The sequence below is a fragment of the Heloderma suspectum genome, chromosome 13 (genome assembly GCF_057233095.1).
Source record: "Heloderma suspectum isolate Gila_16-S chromosome 13, 16-S_ref, whole genome shotgun sequence".
Lineage (NCBI taxonomy): Eukaryota > Metazoa > Chordata > Lepidosauria > Squamata > Helodermatidae > Heloderma > Heloderma suspectum.
Window position 1 is genome coordinate 7,449,022 of NC_139470.1, and position 13,462 is coordinate 7,462,483.

Below are 13,462 nucleotides of genomic sequence, written 5' to 3' on the forward strand. Positions count from 1 at the left end.
CACACACATACACACACACACACAGACAAGCCAGTGTCCCAGCCCAGTTACCTGGATTTTCTGTCTTTAAATCCAACCCTGCAGAATGCAGTATCGGGCACAGACTCCAATTTCCTGGGAATGTCAGCTTTCAACTGGGGGGAAAAAATAAAAATACATTTCTAGTCCTTATGATGAGTGCAAAGAAATGTTTGAAAGTAGGTGGGTGATACTTCCTGAAACCTCAGAAGCTAGAGGGATGGCTGAATACAATTTCCAGTGGTTGGGGGCAGGGCCAGGTATAGCCTCTTGCCTCTTCCTAGCAAAACCAGAATAAATTATGCTAAATAGTAACAATAACCCTGCAGTATAATGTATACAAAACAAGACTAAAAGTTGCACATTTGCTCAGTTGACATAAGTTATATTGATCACACAGCCCTGGTCATATCCCGTAGTTTATTTTGTTCTGCATAAATTTATCCTTCAGTTATTCCTTATTTCCAGAGTTCAGAGATCAGTGTGGGTTCTTATATAACCAAAAAAACACAGGCACCATCTACACCCAAGAGAAAGGGATCAACAGGCTTGGGGAAATCCCAAGGTTTGCAAAAGTACGATAACAACAAAACTTTAAGGGAAAAACTCCAATGGGGACTGAACATGCTCTGTGGCCATGAAATGCTGACTATTGGGGTGGGGGGTGTGGAGGACAGAATGGAGTTAGGAATCAGGCTGGGCTGGCTGGCAGGGATACTCAACGGGAGCTCTCCATGCTGCAACAGTTTATTGCAGGTCCCACTTGCATTTATTATTTTGAATCGTGAGTGTGTTTCTAATGGAAGCAGAAATCCCTGGGAAGCTGCACACAGTACCTCATGCAGCACTTTTGCTGTATGCCTGTGGAACTGTGGCATGCACAAATACACACACAGAAGCATGCACATCACTTATTAAACTTGTAACTGTTTTCATTTAATGTGTGCATGTACAGTTCCGCCTTTTAAACAACTGACTCCCTTTATCCTCGCAGGCAGAGCTCTGCACAGGTACTCTCTTCCCTCTGTCAAACTCTGCTGAGTTGACAGATGTTACCAACTCAGAGTCCTGCATTCTCGGCATTCCACAGATGCCTGCAATTTCTCCACCAGAACCAAAAAGAGTGCTGGATCAGCAATCATGGAGTCCACACGGGGCCACCTTGTGCTTTCTGAAAAGGAGGCACTTTCACTTCGCCCTTGTGTTTTCCTGAACCAAACAGCTGCTTGACCTAGGTTTCCTCTCCCAGCAAGACCCCCCTTTTGCACATACCATCAATGAGCAAGATGGCAAATCCCCATTGAACTCCTCCCTCCCCTCCCGCTACTTGGTCACAGGGTCTTTCAGGCTACGACAACTGCCTGAAAAAGTCCACCCAAACTGGCTTCCAATCATATTCTCAACTCAGATTCTTCCTTCAGATTCTTGCTGAAAACCCACCTTTTCCAGGAAGCCTTTGTTTTAACTTTAATCTTCATCTTCAACCAAAGCAAAACCCACAGGCATTCTCATGCATGATGCTTACGGCAGTTTGGTTTGTCGTGCCAATGTGGAACTTGCTTTGTCCAAAAGGTCAATTTGCATTACAGATTCATTCTTTCGCTTTTCCATATTAAGAACAATCAGACGGATATAAAAAGGACTGAGACAGAATGGCTTGGTTCACACATTCTCTGAGGTTAAATAAGCCACAGTGGCTTATTCCCCTCATCCCCATGCATGCTGGTTGCATGCTGGGGGAATTAGCATAATTACCCCTGGCAGAACAGCTTGTTGTGTCTTGTGAACCCAGCCAGGGTAGTTTGTTGCCATGGGTAAGAAGCCACCCAGAACCCTACAACAGCCCATGGGTTCTGGGTGGCTTGTTGCCCATGCCATCAAGCCACCCGCCAGGTTTGCACAACACAACAAGCCGTGCTACCAAGGGTAATTATGCTAATTCTCCCAGCATGTGACCAGCACACACGGTGGGGGAAAATAAGCCACTGTGGCTTATTTCCCAAGCTCCAGTTGTTTGAACTGAGCCAGTTTCTTCCTTCAGATCCTTGCTGAAAACCCACCTTTTCTCAGAAGTCTTTGGCTTAACTTTAATCTTCATCCTCAACCCAAGCAAAATCCACAGGTATTTTCCATGTGTGATGCTTAAGGCAGTTTGCTTTGTTATGCCAATTTGAAACTGGCTTTGGCCAATACATCCATTTGTATTACAGACTCCTCTCTTTTTCTTTTGCATGATAACAGCAATCAGACATTTATAAGAAGGAGTGAGACAGAAAGAGGGAGTATCAAAGCTTATTTCAGCCTCATACCTTATAATGCTCTGACTGCAATCCTACAATCCTATGTACAGTTACCTGGAAATAAACCCCACTGGACACAGTTGGACTGGGTTCGCACAACACAATAAGCCATGGTGGGTTGTGAACCATGTTTGTTTTAGAGCGGCTTGTCTTGTTGTCTGAAGCTGGCAGCATGGTTTGTTAACCAGGCACAAGCCACTCTGGCTGGGTTCGGACAACACAACAAGCCACTCTGAAACAAACATGGCTCACAACTCACCATGGCTAGGGATGTCAGAGAATTCTGCCACGGAATCCGTGGCGGAATGGCCTCTCGCCCCCTACCACCCCACGGAATACCCCTGGGACAGAACTTACCTGGGGCGGATGCGGCGGCGGCTCTGGCTCCGGCTGGTCTCCTGGACGGCTGTGGCCAGGCTGCTGTGGCTGCCATTTGCGGCCTTGCAGCCGTGATAGGCTACGTAAGTATTTACGTAGCCTATCACGGTAAAGGCAGCCACGCAAATGGCGGCCACTACTCCATTTGCGTGGCTGCCTTTACCGTGATAGGCCACGTAAATACTTACGTAGCCTATCACGGCTGCTTGCAAGGACGTAAATGGCAGCTGCTACGATGGCCGCCATTTTCAGCCGCCATTTGCGGCCGCAGCAGCCCGGCCGCGGCTGGAACTCTGGCTGCGGCTGGCCCCGGCTGGTGGCTCCACAGAGCCGCCGTGGAACAGAGCCGGCCGGGGAGGATTCCGGGCGGAGGGACGGAGCGCCTCCCCCCCACCGCGGATGCCCTGGTGCGGAGCCAGGTAAGGGATTCGTACATCCCTAACCGTGGCTTATTGTGTTGCATGAACCCAGCCTTGGATTTGCTTACAAATAAACATGTGTAAGATTGTGCTTAGACAGCATGGATCGGTGAATATTTCGTTTGGTTCATTTTTTGATAAGAATTTACCAACATCTGCACATTTCTTAATAAATGGCATAGAATAACTTAAGATTTTTTTAAAAAAATGAATGTAGGAGAAAGAGAAACTGACAAATTCGTCCAACCTGGCAGAGGACTTTGAGTGCTTAGCTCTTAAAAGTCTGGGTTTGAATCCCTATGCATTCAGCCATGTATGTGGTACTGAATTAGGGATTCTCACCTGGAATGACTAGATGGCAGGCAGATACAACATACTCCTCTCTCTGCTGAGAATAGCTGTACTTATTGAATTTGCCCGGTGCAGGTGGGTGGGAATTTTGTTTGGTTCAGTGTTTGATAAGAATTTACCAAAACAGGCAAATTTTTTTAGAAAGAGAAGGTGAAAACAAATTACATTTTAAATGTAACTCTATTCACTTGCATCTCTTCGCTTGTTAACTTTGATCCTCCCATTCCTCTACCCCCTTTGGTGTCTTGTCCACTGTCAACGTTTAGATTATAAGCTCATCAGAGCATTGTACAAAACAATGGCACCGTATAGAACAAACGGAAAATAGCCTGATCTGTATTTTCAACCATGTCCTTACCTGCACATCCCTGATTCCTAACCACTTCTACATCATATGCATCCCTGAAGTTGCTCTTAGACCCACCATGGAAAATGGACAAGCATGATAAAGATATCTGTGTTTTTTCTGGCTCTTGCAGTCTAATAGAAACTTTGGAGAAGGAGAGGTTTTTAGATCAGCGAAACAGTGCCAAGGAGAGTATCAAATATTCCCAATGCTACAGCTCCAATAAAAAACAAAGCCCCCAACAAGTCTTTGCATCGGGAGATTCAGTCATGTTCTGTGTCCTAATGTTATTATGCAAATCTGATACTTCAGGGAAAGTACAATCCCTTCAAGTTGGACTGGTCATTATGGGTTGAGGGGGTAACTTGACACAAGGTTGCCATCTTCAGTGGCAGCTTTCTGTTCTTTGCAATACACGATTCCATCCTTAGACCACTCCACAGTTATGGCTCTGCATAATTAAGCAGCACCAAACCCAGGTTTGCCATCGAGTGTGCCACTGAGTGTGCACTATCAGGGAGCCAAGGCAGTGACTGGGAGCCAATGCTGGCTCCCTGATGAGCATGCCTATGAAGATACACATGTTTTCAAACATGGTTGAAGACACACGTTTCATTGCATTCACACTTCTCTATTTTTAGATCTGCATGAAAACCACATTTTGTATAAAACCAAAAATGCAGTGTATGAAGCAGTGCCCCACTTATAGCCTGTGAGTTTTGCAAGTGCAAGAGGGACACACACTCTCCATAGCGAATGCATTACTCAACATTCCACATGGGTGAGCCAAAGAAGAAAAACGTTTTCGGGGCAGGGTGAGGGGGACTAATTCATAGCTCAGCACCCCCCAGCTGTGGACTAGGCGGAGATCCAAAGTCCCAAACTTAACAGTCATGGCTTTCCTCCCCTATCCCTGCCAATAAGCATCCAGACTCTTTGCTAAATTAATTTTCCAGAAATGGGAAAGGCTTACATTGATGAATGGAATGCGAGCAGAGCAACCAAAACCCTGTCCAGCATCCTCCTGACTTAGCCTACTTTTCCAGGCCAAATGCAACAAAAATAGGCGGAATGGGGAATTAGGTCCAGTTTTAGTGAAAAAAATGAAGCCGAGCTCCCAATTTCTGCGCATTCTGTAAGCTTCAGCCCTTTGAAACTACCTGGGCAATGTCAAGACCACTGGTTTAATATCTTTACAGCATTTTTTGCTGTTCTACTTTATGCTGTACTAGATGGACCCTTGGTCTGATGTTCTTATGACTTGCAACAAATGCTGGCTGGGAATGATGGGAGTGGTAGTCCAACGAGGTGGACCTTTGGTCTGATCCAGCATGGCTCTTCTTATGTTCCTACATATATCTGTTTGACAATAAACAATTATATTCACTGCTTCTTGGCGTGGCTTTCATGTGAATGAGCCCCTAACTCATTCTAGAAGTAGATATTGCAGTTCCCTGGAATTGTAGACTCTGGCCTCATCCATCAGCCAGAGAAGCCAGGTCGACTGGCAGTCCACACCCCTTGCCTCCCTGAAAGAACATCATGGCAAGGGGGAGACCAACCTGGCCCCACATGTTGGCCAGAGAAGGAACAGCTGCAGGGAACTTGTTTCATGCTTCCCTGAAAGAAAGAACACCTATAAGAATTTTGAAACTACTGACGCCTGAGTTTTGCTTTTTTCCTCCTTCCTCCCAGTCTCTCTTCCTTCGATGCTGTGTCTTTTAGACTATAAACCTGAGGGCAAGGACTGTCTTATTATTAAACTTTGTAAGCTGCTCTGCAAGCCTTTTTCGGCTAAAGAGTGAGCTAAAAATGCCGTAAATTAATAAATGCCATTGGGCCTGTGTGCAGCATTTGTTAGTAGTGTGTATCTGATGGGGGACATCAGCGGAAAGTCTCTCAAATTCCATTTTCAACCCCAAACTCCATCTTGCATAAGCAGCTGGCTCCTAGAGGGTGCTGATTCTCTTCTATTGGCTTTAATGCCCAGAACAGCCTTTCCCAACCTGGCTTGGGATGATGGGAGTTGCAGTCTATGTGGCAAGTATTAGAATGTGGCAAGTATTAGAGACTATAGGGATATTAGAGTTCTTTCAGTTTTGTGGTTAATGTTCATAAAAATTGTAATTCTATTAACATTTATAAATATTGCTAATGTTTACCAGTGTCGGCTGGAATTTGTCCAATACCCATCTCAGATTGTCCTATAAAGAACCATCACATCAAATACATCTCAAGAGCTCCAGGGTGGCCTAGAAGCATCTTCTGACCCATGGCCCCTCCTGGGAGCAAACCATCAAAGGGCTCTCAACTCCTGGAGATCTACTTAAGCACGGCCATTTTGCTTTTTGAGATTCAAATCTTTCTCAATCCGCTTTGCAAAGCACAGGAATCAATTAGCACAGGATGTCCCTCGTTCTCTGCACAGAGTTGGAAGGAACCAGATCAAGATTCCTTGATGAAAACTGGAGATGATGCTTCCCCCTCCACTTCTAGAAGTGTCTTCCTGCCCCAGAATCACTGGTACAGCTAGGTAATTTTAGACCCTGGACTTATAGTCTTATGGGAAGCCCCTTTAGATAGACATCTGTATTACTTAAATTGTGAAACTCACAATTAAGGCTGCCCTTACATTAAAGAAAAAACCTGCAGCCCTCTCGTTGTGGAGCCTTTCCACGTTTACACGGCGACCCTGTGATTACTGAGAGGGGAAGTTTTTAATTTTCGAGGTTCCATAGAATTCAGTGAAACAGCACCATCTAGTAACTGTTTTAATAGTGTGACAATCTGACTTAATTTGACACTTCGTTATTTCCAGATCTTTTAAAGATGGAAGGAAAAGGAAAGGTTCCTCCTGTGCAGGCACCGAGTCATTGCTGACTCCTAGAGGGACGCCGCTTTCGCTGGCGTTTTCATGGCAGACTGTAGCGGCGTGGTTTGCCATTGCCTTCCCCCAGCAAGCTGGGTACTCATTTTACCGACCTCGGAAGGATGGAAGGCTGAGTCGACCTGAGCCAGCTACCTGGGACCCAGCTTCCACTGGGACCGAACTCAGGTCGTGGGGAGAGTTTCGGTTGCAATACTGCTGCCTACCACTCTGCGCCACACAAGGCTCTTTTAAAGATGGAATAACCAGTAAATACCTCTGGATGTGCCCTGGAGATTGACGACATCATGAAAAGGACCCGCAAACTTCCATGAGTGAGCAATCTCAATAGCAGGATAAAAGCTCCGTGTGAAGAAGCCCTAACATGTTTCTTCTGCCCCTTTCCACCATGCTTTACAACTGCTTCTACACAGCTGATATTTTAGAACAACAAAATTGTTTGGCAATGCTGATTGAAAAACAAAACGAAGCAAACCGCTGAGCATGGGCAGTTTCGCATTTTAGATTCAGTTAAATCATAGCACCATCACGATTATAGGAATAAAATGGAGTTTCCTTCTACTGCCCTCATCACCTAGTGCTTTCTCTGGGTGGTCAGTTGGGGGGCCCTTGAAATGCAGGGCCCTGGACATCAACTCCAAGGTCTGGATCTAGCTGCACCACTGACAACAATGGATTGAACCTTCTGTTGTTTCCTTGGTCAGGACACCTGTCATGTCCAGAGCACAGAGAATAAACTGATCTTGATCAGGCTCCCAATTGCCAGTTGGAACCACTCCCTTGCTCCCACTGAGTGTTTTCTGCCAGTAAGTGTGAGTTGTTCTGCCCCAGTGGCTGTAACTGCTTCAGTCAACATAGCCTTAGAGAGCAATGGCAAGTGTCCCAGGGACCATAGGATGGCTCAGATTCCACCCTCTGAGGTCAGAGACAGCACTCTGACCTCAGAATGGGGAGTCGGAGATCTGCCTCCCCCCTCCACCCACTCACAGTGGCACAGAGAGAACCACACTGGCTGCCTCTCCAAGGTCAGAAAATCGGCCTTGGAGAGGGGAAAAGGGGGCGTTCTGGAGGGCGGGGAGGGGAGGAGATTTATCCTGAGCTTCCTCCAGCCTCCCTCCCTCCCCATCCAAAGCACCCTTGTTAGATGGTCTAAAAAGCCCGTCTAGCAAAAACCCAAAGATCGGAGGGCAGGGAGGCAAAGATTGCCTCTCCCATTCCTCCTAGCTGGCTGGCTGCCTTTAGTCTAGGGATGTACGAAAATTCCGTCGCGGATCTCGGGGAGGCCGAATACCAGTGCATTCGGCCCCCCGAAACCGGTGGCGGAACGGCCTGCCCCCCCTGCCCCCCCCAGGACGAGACTTACCTTGGGCGGATCTTCCTGGCGGCGGCGGCTCCGGCAGCGGTGGCAGCGCGGCGGCCGGTCTTCTGACCGGCTGCCGCCACCGCCATTTCCAGTTTAAAAAAAAAAAAAGTGATAGGCTACATAAAGATTTACGTAGCCTATCACGGCTAGGTTTAAAAAAGAAGAAGTGATAGGCTACGTAAATGTTTACGTAGCCTATCAGGGCTGATTTAAAAAAAAACCCCAAAAACGCGCATACGCAAATGGCGGTGCCCATGGGCACCGCCATTTGCGTTCCTTATTTTGGCACGTCTTAGTCTACGTAAACATTTACGTAGACTAAGACGGCGAAAATACGGGGAACGCAAATAGCGTAGCATCTGCGCTATTTGCGTTCCCCTTATTTTCGCCGTCTTAGTCTACATAAATGTTTACATAGACTAAGACGTGCCAAAATAAGGAACGTAAATGGCGGCGGCCATGGCCGCCGCCATTTGCGTATGCACGTTGTTGTTGTTTTTTAAGTCAGCCGTGATAGGCTACATAAACATTTACGTAGCCTATCACGGCTGACTGCAGGGACGCAAACAGCGACGGCCACGGCCGCCGCCATTTGCATCCCTGCTAGCCAGTGGCCGGATGTCTGGCTGCTGGCGGAGCTGGCCGGCGGCTCCGCAGAATCCTGTGGAGCACAGCCGGCCGGCCAGGATTCCGGGGGGGGGAGGAACGGAGCGCCTCCCCCCCAACCATAAACATAATCCACGAAAGTTAAGTACCTTTCGTACATCCCTACTTCAGTCCGGCAGGGCATAGGAATCTCAGAACCTTCCAAGTTCAGGGGCTTCCGAGCAGTGAGGGCGCAGTCTATAGGACTGCATCCTTAGTAACTTTGGGGAAAGTTGGAACACTTGTTTTCTCAAAAAACAAAAAAACAGAGGCTTATTAGGACAGAGTTTGAAGACCGATCCTTGGGCTCACTCCTGCCATTTCAACCTTGCCACACAACATGCCTGCTTAGAGCAAAACTGCAGGGAGCAACCGTAACAGGGCATCACAGTCCGTAGGGAAATTAACTAAGCCGCTTGGGCCCTGCTACTGCTGTTGCAAGAGTGAATACATACATGGATGGTGGTTGCATAATGCACATAATTCACAACTCCACACCACTGTGGCAACTTCCCACTACAAGGAGCTATGCTTCTCTGTTATTATTTAATTTATAAAGTGCCTAATTTTCTTCTAAGCACTGCACAAGATTAGAAAATTAGAAAAAAGAGATGATGTGAAAGGGAAAAAGGTATGGGGAGGGAAGAGGAAAACAAGCCATTTCAGGTACCCAAAACTGTCAAGTTACATAATGGTTGTACTTGACTTACGGCCATTGCAGATGGCCAGAGAGTGGTATTGCAGCTATTAATCCACCAGGGACCAGGTGATATGAGGGGCCAGTGGCATTCTACTTGGCCCTATAAAACTTCTGATTTTGGCCTGGTCTATAAGGTAGGAGTGGCCAGAAAGTAGATCAGGACCTATTGGTAGATCTCTGAGTGATTAGCAGTAGGTCAGCAAGGATTTCTGACTTCCAGTTGTTCTACAACAGCAAAGGTGGGCAACTTTTTTGGGCTGCAGACACATTGGGCAATTTGAAAACCTGTGCTGGGCACCATCACAAAATGGCTGCCTTGTGGGGCATGGCAACGGTCAAGTAACCTATCCAGAAGACTAAGTACAAGGCAGGGGTAGGGTCTGAGTCCCAACTCGATAAGCAACTTCTTTGCGTCTATAGTTTTCGGCACCAAGAGGAGCAGTAGCAACATGACTGTCTCCAACCCTAAATTATATTGTTGAAATGAAAAAAGTTTGGGGGGTGGATGGGTAACTAGGAATGGCTTTTGTGCAGAAGGACTGTGACCTCAGTTCAGTTCCGGTACTCAAAAAAAATTCTTGGGCTCAGAATTCTTTAATTCTTAGTGTATGTCATTCGCAACAGCGTCTGGGTTGGCGGGTCCCAGAGTTCTAGCAAACAACATAGTAGATCCCACAAATCCAAAGTCTGCTCACCGCTACCTGCCCCCTGTGGATTAACAGCTGGTTCTGACACATGGATTATGTGTGAGCGTGTTTAAAAAAATTCCTATATTCATCTCTCAAAAGCAAGAGAAAGGAGAAGCTGGAACCTGTGTTGCTTTATTTATGGCTTTTCTCACAGAAAAGAAAATTCACCATTCTGCCCTATAATAGCCTTTTGCTGTGCCTTGCTCTAAAGAGCACTCTCTCTCCCTTTTTATAACCTTCAGACTGTCATGAGTGTTTTTGATTCTCCCCTCGCAGGCTTTTAGACAGTCTGGCTTCAGCTAAATGCCCTTTGGAAATAGTGACACAACTGAACAAATTTCCCATCGGAAAGATGCCCCTGTGCTCTAAGCGTGGCAGGAAAAGTGCCTCAGTGCCCTTTCCCTGTCAGATTCAATCAACATGAAGCAAAATTCCCCACGCAGCACGTTTGAGTGGAGGCCCTCCAGTTCATCCAACCCTGCATTGTTTCTGCTAAAAGAAGAGGGTTGGCTGTCTTCCTTCCATCGGTCTGCTTCTCTCCAACATCCCAGAGAGCGGGATCATAAATGGAAACGCCTCATGGCTCGTGAGATTGTTCCAAGCACAGCCGCTCCCCTCAGGATTCTCAGCGCAAGCTTTTACATGTGTCCTAAACATATCTCCCCTCCCAGAGCCAAATGAGATTCATGCTTGGGCATCAAACTATAGCCCCAACTTTCCTGTTGGGAAAAAAGGGATTCTGCAACCTGCATCCATACATGATGCCAATATGAATAATTTCTCTTATTTCACATATTTTCCCCAGATTTTCCTAGGTATGGGGAAGATCAGTGAGCTGTATAGGGAACTGAAGCCCCATCAGCTCTGCTGTTGTTGGTAGGGGTCATCAGTGCCCTGTATAGTTCATTGACCCTCTCCACAAATAGGAAAATCTGAACAAATTAGATGAAATAAGACCTGAGATTTCAGCAGGCTTTCCCACATTTGTGAATGTCTTCATAGCCCTAAGGGCTAGAAACTTTCCTTTAAAAAAAAAAAGGAAATTGAGCATCCAGGAACTGGACTTGGACTCCTATCATGAGCCATGCTGCCAGACAAATTTGGGCTCCAAGCCACATCTATAAAGAAGCCACACTCCGCCTGACATTAGGGTAGCATCCTGCTTGCTAGACACTAGGGGTGATAGAGAATGTCCTGTAGTCTAATCAGATCCTATTTCCTGCTCCCTCCCCTTCCTCTTCCTTTTTCTGTCCATCCTGTTGCCTCTGCAACAAGCGTCATGTGGTCTCTATGGAAAGGAAGCAAGTAACCATACCTCATGGCTTTGCTCACTTACACTCACACACCCAGTTTTAGGCCGTAGTTGTAGTTAAACAGTGTTAGCTAGCCTCTGATGATGTGTATAAAACCACTATTTATTTATTTATTTATTTATTTATTTATTTTCATTTCTATACCGCCCAATAGCCGAAGCTCTCTGGGCGGTTCACAAAAATTAAAACCAAACAACACACAATAAAACAATTTAAAATATATAGAACATTAAAACCACAATATAACAATACAACCACAATAAAACCTAGCAGCAGTACAGGAGTTTAAAATACAGATTTAAAACAGCAAAGATAAAAATTTAGAAAGCTAAAATGCCTGGGAAAATAAAAAGGTCTTCACCTGGCGCCGAAAGGAGTACAATGTAGGCGCCAGGCGAACCTCACTAGGGAGCTCATTCCAGAGCCGGGGTGCCACAACAGAAAAAGCCCTCCTCCTAGTAGCCACCCGCCTCACTTCCTTTGGCAGGGGCTCACGGAGAAGGGCCGCTGATGATGATCTTAAGGTCCGGGCAGGCACATGTGGGAGGAGGCGATCCTTCAGGTAACCTGGCCCCAAGCCGTTAAGGGTTTTGAATGTTAACACCAGCACTTTGAATCGGGCCCGGAAATGGACTGGCAGCCAGTGCAGCTGGAAAAGTACTGGCATAATATGAGCACTAATAAAGTAAGTTAATTTAAACTTCTTTTAAACTGCCTTTAGCCTGCGTGTATTGCCTCCAATACCAAATTCTGTGTTGCCACGCCTTCTCTATATAAAGCAATTCTGCTGTAAGTCACACCAGACTTACCAACACCCCAGAGGCCCAGACTGGGACCACAGGAGGGCTAGATTTGGCCCCTGGGCCTGAGGTTCCCCATTCTAGCTATAAACATAACATGCAGGGTTTTTTGTGAGCCTTAGGCTGAAATGAACAGCATTCTTTAAACATTACCTGCAGCTGAAACAAAAAAGCATTTTAAGAACACTTACAGCCAAACTACACCTTACATTAAAGACATAGCTAGCAGCTATGTCTCTTTTTCTTTTTACAGTTGGAGGGACTTAAGATTGTTATTGGGACAAACCCATCCCCCACGGGAGGGGTTGTCCCACTCCAGCCACAATGTTTCCTGTAGCAACCCGCCCCTCGTCTCATGCAGGTATAGATCTTAGAAAAATGTCCCCATTGGCACCAAAGCATCACAGCTGTGCAAAGGGGGGTGGTTACTGGCAAAGTCACAGCTGGAGAGGGAAGTAATAAACCTCCCCTCCCCTTGTGGGGGGGGGTGTTGCCAATAAACATCAGACCCCGCCTCCCCCCGGCGCCCAAGAGTGAAAAAGAAAAACGTAGCTTTGTCTTTAACATCACTTGTACTTTGGCTGTCAGACTGTACTTGGGGGTTTGCCCCACCACAGTCAGCCTGATTGCCAGCACACCCACTTGCAGACTTGCATTCAGCTTGCGGGGCCAACTGTAGACTTGAATTGGATTCCTGGTTCAAGCTGGCTAGCATGCTGGTGCTTACCTGACTCTGCACAAACTCCAGCTCTTCCTGACGTGCAAACCGCAATCATGCAGCCTTGCCGCCAAAGGCACGCAGCCAAACCTCCTGCTCTGTGCTACACCTCAGGGCTGGCTGCTGCTCTGGAGCCTGAACTTTGTTCCCAGTTCTTTCTTTGCATATTTGCCTCAGAGAGAGAAAGAGCGCTGCAGTGCCAGCCCTATCAACACACACACATTTTCTCAAGCTTTCACACTGTGCCTTAGGCCTCAGCTGCTACTGACCTGCTGTAGGAGAAGAAAGACGCTTTTCATTCTCAAGCCCCCCCCCATATATATGGGTGTGCTTGTGCGTGTTTAAAAAAACCACTACCAGCTGCAAAGCGAGATTCAATGTGACAAGGCAAAAGCATTACATTGCAATTGCTCCTTGGAAAGAAACACCCAGATTTTCTGCTCCAGGAAAACACAATTAACCTACAGGGAAATATGGATATAGATAAGTTCATGTGTGTGTCTCTCTCTCATACCGCAAAGTGTGTTGGATTGTG

The 13,462-nt window shown here is 46.6% G+C and overlaps 1 protein-coding gene across 14 annotated transcripts in view; it reads right to left on the reverse strand.

Moving 5' to 3' along the window:
* The window catches only part of NCOR2 (nuclear receptor corepressor 2), a 414,582-nt gene extending 401,322 nt beyond the window's left edge, over positions 1 to 13,260 (reverse strand). For 12 of the 14 annotated variants that reach the window (XM_084819296.1, XM_084819290.1, XM_084819292.1 and 9 more), the window contains exons 1-2: positions 12,937 to 13,190; positions 52 to 134 (exon numbers count right to left, since the gene is read on the reverse strand). The gene's annotated coding sequence lies outside the window, so the exon portion shown is untranslated. Of the gene's footprint in view, positions 1 to 51; positions 135 to 12,936 lie in introns of all 14 variants that reach the window. The other 2 variants (XM_084819282.1, XM_084819284.1) reach the window with 2 other exon arrangements.
* Positions 13,261 to 13,462: the final 202 nt, after the last annotated feature.